This window comes from Sinocyclocheilus rhinocerous, unplaced genomic scaffold (genome assembly GCF_001515625.1).
Source record: "Sinocyclocheilus rhinocerous isolate Xijiao unplaced genomic scaffold, SAMN03320098_v1.1 scaffold14, whole genome shotgun sequence".
NCBI lineage: Eukaryota > Metazoa > Chordata > Actinopteri > Cypriniformes > Cyprinidae > Sinocyclocheilus > Sinocyclocheilus rhinocerous.
Genome location: NW_015629561.1, coordinates 2,066,692 through 2,072,816, shown reverse-complemented (window position 1 = coordinate 2,072,816; position 6,125 = coordinate 2,066,692). Strand labels below are relative to the sequence as shown.

At 36.0% G+C, this 6,125-nt stretch overlaps 1 protein-coding gene across 16 annotated transcripts in view; it reads left to right on the top strand.

The window, feature by feature from the left end:
• The window catches only part of cadpsa (Ca2+-dependent activator protein for secretion a), a 108,145-nt gene that overhangs the window by 1,012 nt on the left and 101,008 nt on the right, over positions 1-6,125 (top strand). The window lies entirely within an intron of this gene.

Genomic DNA, 6,125 nt, shown 5'->3' with positions numbered 1-6,125 from the left:
TATATATATATATATATATATATACAGTATATATATATATATATTATATGTAGAAGATATAAACATTACCCATTTTGCATCTTTTCTGGTACTTTAACAAAAATACCAACAATTCAATCTCAAGGTACATGAGGGTAGATAACGGTACAAAGACAGTAGAAAGTTGCGTCTTTAGGTGTACTGCACAGTGTTAAACATACAGTTTTGTTTACAGTGCTGTGTCATTTGTCCTGAGCACTTGCAGAGATGCCTTTTTCAATATTTTTACAAAAAAAATCGTGATTCACATCTCAAATGCCTTCACCATGATATCAAAATAATAATGATTGTATATGTGCAACACTCTGCGTAAAATCAAACAGACTGCCTGAAAGAAATGTTTACAAAATGCTCTGAAAGTTTCCTACAGATACAAGGAGCCATAAATGTCATATTTTCACTGCTGACACCTTTTCCAATACCGTATTTTGTCAGATGTTTCCAATCACTAGCATGTTCTTCTATCAACTTTGCTTTAGCACACATCTGTTGACTGTGTTTGCAGCATGTTGAAGAGAAAAGTGGAGTTATAAAATACAGATTATCGTATGTTTAAGAAGTCTTGCTGTATTTGAGGTGGAACTGGTTTAGATGAAGTGGCTGCGGGACATCTCTTGTTTGTGCGCATTTTAGGTGGCGTGTTACTGTGGCCAAAACAGATTACCACCCAGATAATCTTTTACAATGAGAGTCTCACACTTAGGCTACTTGTTTACTATTGGGCTTTAGGGAAACCATCCAAGACATCCAAGATATATCCTTTATGTAACTTTGAATGCTCGTTTTATGTGTCTGCTGTCTAAGGATATCATAAAGATGTATAAATCCAGATGGTTTTTGAGAGTTCAGGGCAATGTTGCTGACAAGTTGGCTTTATGAACGTAATGGATGTCATAAACATGTCAGTGGTCTGTTGGCAATATACAAACCTTAAAACCACCATCAAAGCATTTAAGATGTTAGAAGACAGTTTATTCAATGCAACATTGCTTCCAGAGATTTCTATCAATAAGGGTGTATGTATCCCTTGTGAAAATAGCAATACCATTCCCTCAGATCCTATGAGAAATAGTACTTTATTGTTATTCAGGAATGATGAAATCTGTCTGAATAGTTGTCATTATCGCTCCATTGCAATGTAGAGTTGCATGCAAAACATGCTTCTGTCTAATATTAGTTCATTTAAGACATTTTGCTTATCAAATATAAGTCAAAACCAAGTTTCTGAAAGCTCCAAAGTTCTTTAATCTCAAAATCTAACAAAGAGGCAGCTGTACCACATTAGCACAATGTTTGAGAGATTGAGACTTGGTGTTTGAGGCATTTTCTCCTGGTTTGGAATCAAAGGCAGAGCTCTGACAGAATGAAGTTGTCTTTTATGTCAGAATCTTGAATAATTTATGAGTGTTCATCATATCCATGTGTGCCTTATTCAAAAACGTTTATCATATATAGTAGCTTCTTGGATAATTTACAATTGTGAAGTGGATATTTGAGAGCCAGTACATTCCATATTGTTTGAATTTCAGCTCCGCCTCATTTTAAGACTCACTGTGAGTTTCATTTCATACAATCTAAGGTCAAAAACAAGTCTGTCTTATTTGGTTGTGCCCCCAGGGGCTTGTTTGCTTGCTGCTATTGTCTTCGGAGCCAGTGCCTTGGGACAAGAGTCTCTGTGGGAAGTTATTCTCCAGCCGATGTTATGTCCTCACAGATAAGACTCATGTGAGACAATACATCAAGAACCAGCAGGTGTCCTTAGATAAACAATTGAGTTTTTGTTACACTGTATATTCCTCGTTGTTATAGTTCTGCAGATAACAAGAAGAATTTGATTGGCAGAATTAATGGATTTTATTAATCATTTAATCATCTCAAGATTTGGTTTTCTCAATAAGAGGTGCACTGGTCAGTCATATCATACATGTTGTGATGGTTTTCCTTTGAGAGTAGATGGAAATTCAACACAACTCTGCACTCAGAGATAATAGTCTACACTAATCATTATTCAGACATCTTCAGCTAGATATCTGCCATGGCCACACTGAGAAACCCATTATAATTCTTCAATTGATATTCATCTAAGGTGCGGTCACATTGTTTACCGTTGTTCAGCAAATTTTCTCTGGTGAATTCCAGTCATTTCAATAGCAGTTCACGCTATTGAAAGATTTCCGCACTTACATTTCGCATCGGGTTCAAGTTGCTCACACAAGTTTGCTGCACAGAACAAAAGATGCTTGGTTTGAAAGTGACTTCTGTATAAGTGGTTCTGTTACTTTGGTTGTTGTAAGTATCGCGGCAGTTCAGAAAGGAAAGGTCTGGTGAGTGGTACTAAAATGTTAACGCTGTATCACGTTTGAACATAACGTACCACCTACACTAAACCTAACTGATAGTGTTAACAAAAGCAAATGTGAGATAAAAATTCACTGAAGAAGCCATGCCATTTTAGTTTGGTTCGGCAAGTGCCTTTTTTATCGTGCCTTGTGTTTCACAGAACGTAAGAATAAGCCTTTATTACTTGATAATCTGCCCCGTAATCATAATTTGTGTTAAAATGAATAAGAAATGTTGGTGTTTTACTGCAGCGAATTACATGTAGATACAGTAGGCCTATACGTTTTTTGGAGTTTTGAAAATAAGTTGGTAGAAGCTATTTTTTCTAATGAGCCTATGTTGTGTTGTATGCCATTTTAGTTTGGTTCGGCAAGTGCCTTTTTTATCGTGCCTTGTGTTTCACAGAACGTAAGAATAAGCCTTTATTACTGGATAATCGGCACCGTAATCATAATTTGTGTTAAAATGAATAAGAAATGTTGGTGTTTTACTGCAGCGAATTACATATATATACAGTAGGCCTATACGTTTTTTGGAGTTTTGAAAATAAGTTGGTAGAAGCTCTTTTTTCTAATGAGCCTATGTTGTGTTGTAGTTATGGATATGGAATATTCAATATATAAATTATTGAGTATACTCAAAGCAACAGTGCTGATTCATGCTGGTTATTATTATTAATATTAATAGTTTTTATTGTATAAATGAGTTAGATGTGAGGATGTAAACTTGACCGTCTTCTCATGTTATGATGTCAATCCTCAGAGACAGATTATTAATACCTTAGTATCTGCAACTTCAATTATGCATTTTCACAAAGTATTAGTGGTTAATGTCTTTAAAGTTTTTCTGTATAATACTGTATATAGTTGTTGTTGTTGTTAAGTACTGTGGAAATATCAAATTAACATTAGTGTTTGTTTACCTCTCGTCCTCCTGCCTTTGCTTTAATTACGATGCAGTGGCATGCTGATTCACCTGTCTTATGATTATAAGCAGATCTGCTGTTTTTATTAACGCGGGACCTGCTCATGCCGCCAACTAAATATGGAAACTCTTCATGGTGCTTGTTGCTGTCTGCCTCAGAATTGGTAGTTTAGTCAGTTTATTAGTCATGATGACAAGGTGCACGCTGTCACATACTTAATGATCAGTAGGACCATGTCAGATGTCTTACACTGCTGCCGCTTGCTGTCTCCGGCGTGCACCCACCCACACACTGAATGGAGAGCCTAATTAAGAAGGCTATTAACAATATCTCCTACAATGTCTTCTCTCTCTCTTCCTTCCTTTCTTGTTCTCACTCTCTCACACACAAACAGACAGACCAGCACAAATACACACACATTTACAGACAAACAAACAGGCACAACAGAAAGACTGTTCAGGGAAGGTAGTTACAGTGAGCACACATGCACATCTAAAGCCCAGTCAATTATGCCGCTAATGACTTTTTAAAAAGTCTTTGTTAAAGAGTTATAAGTCATGAACCAAACCTACCAGATACGAGGTGAATCACACCATTACAAACTTTGATTTGAAGCAAAAAATGGATTTGAAAATCAGACAGGTACAAGTCCAAAAGGTGCAAGACTGTGTGCCTAATGTTTTTAGTAGAGGAAAGAACTACAGTCCCATAAAGCATTGCAAAAGACAATTTAATTAAAAGTGATGGACTAATATAAAACTACTGATTTAAGTATGTGAATATATATATATATATACAGTATATATATATATGGATCGATAGGTATAGATAGATAAGTATAGAGTGGGTGGACACATTGAACTCCCTTGGCACAATTTTCTTTGCAGAATCATGGGTAATGTAGTTTTCACCAGGAATTATGATGTTAAACACCATTATTTAAAAAATAAGTTAAAATAACATGATCTGATGGATTAAACAAAAGCAAAAACCATTAATTAACAACCTTGTAGCTCACAGTAGGTCTGTCTTCAATGGTTTATCAGTCATCGTTAAAAATCAATTGCAATTGCAATGAATGGAATTTGTACTTCTGGAACTCTACTTTTGCACTCTATATGGCAATTGTTGGACTGGAAGCCCTGCTTGCAGGACAAGCATGATTTTTTTTTTCTCAAAAGCACAATTTATAATATTATTGTTGTGACATTTTATTCCTGATTTAAGATTTCAGACTTTCCCCAATCAGGTACATAGGAGCTATGTGTGAGTGACCGTAAAATAGCTGCTCAAGGGTGTTACCAAGATGGGATTTTATTATTATTTAGCATGATCTGATCATCCTTCATAGAAGTATGTTGTAACATTGGACAAGAAATTAGAATAATCTAAATTGTAAGCATATAGTGAACAGTGTCCTCAGACGATCCTTCGAGACATAAAATCACAAGAAAGATGCAGACGGACAAGACAGGCGTTATGGTGCAGACCCAGCTGAAATCGAAACTCCGTCGTATTCTGCTGAAGTTGAACTCGAAGGAAATGAAGTGAACCCCTGTCCATATTTAAGCTCTATTATGCAGTGTAAGCTGTGTTTGCCTAGGGAGACCGAACTAGCAGTTTATAAAATCTCAACATTAACCCTTCAATTATTCAAGCGAGTGTATTGATATATCTCTCCACAAATCCATTTTCTTTTCCACTCCCTCGCTGAGCAAAGAGGCAGTGTTCAATGCCCTTCTTGTGCTTGGGAGGGCAAGAATCTGAAAGGCCATTGTGTTAGAGACAAACCATAACCCAGATAAGAGCTCTCTGTCTGTGAACGGTCTGCTGAGGTGCCTCTTACAGTTAATGTGTAGTGTAACGGATGCACCAAAATGGCCTTAAGAGCCCTACTAGTGGGATAGGCCTGATCTGAGGTCAGCAGGCTTTCATTGTGGGCTGAAGATCTTGACGTGTAGGCGGGGGGAAGATTGCTATTGTGATAGCCATGATAGATTCACAATCAAATGCTGGCTGATCTTGGGCCAGCTGCAAGTAAGAGAGGCACATTAACTAGGTTGTTATTGAAAATCCATGCGGAAAAATTCTGGAACTAGCTCAGACGGAAAAGGAATTCTTGAAACTCTTTTGATATGAATAAATGTTTAAGTATTTGGTTGTTCTTGGTGTAAAAGATAAATGCCATTCATACTTTTATTACTTCAGGTTGTGCAAAAACACATTATTATTTTTTATGTTTGCAAATGGTTTGCTTTGTAATACATTTGTTTTGAATTGTATTATTTATTTTTTAATTTTTTTTAAATTTGCAAATGACCTGCTTTTACGTTTAAATGATTCGGTTCAATCGCAATGACTCACTTATCAACAGTGACTTGCTTACCTACTGTCGGTTTTAATTTCACATTTAAAGTATCTTTTGTTTTTTTTGTTTTTTTAATCTTTTTTTTATAATTTCAAATGAGCATTCAACATTTTATGTCTTATATATCAAAACATTATTTCTGCATTTGTAACTGCAGGTTAAGTGCATTCATGTCCTGCAATAATCAGTGTAATCTAAATGCCACTTCAGATGAAGCTTCTGTGTTTCCTCTGCATTGCAAAGATGAATTTTGTTGATACTGATTTAATTTCCCTTGTAACAGCCCAAATTTCTTATTATCTAAATAACTGATTACTTCAATTAAAAACAACTAGTTTGAGATTTATAGGCCTATCCAAGGGGACTCAGTTCCTGGAGGGCCGCAGCCCTGCACAGTTTAGTTCCAACCCTGCTACAACACACATACCATGTAGTTTTCAAATAAGCCTAAAT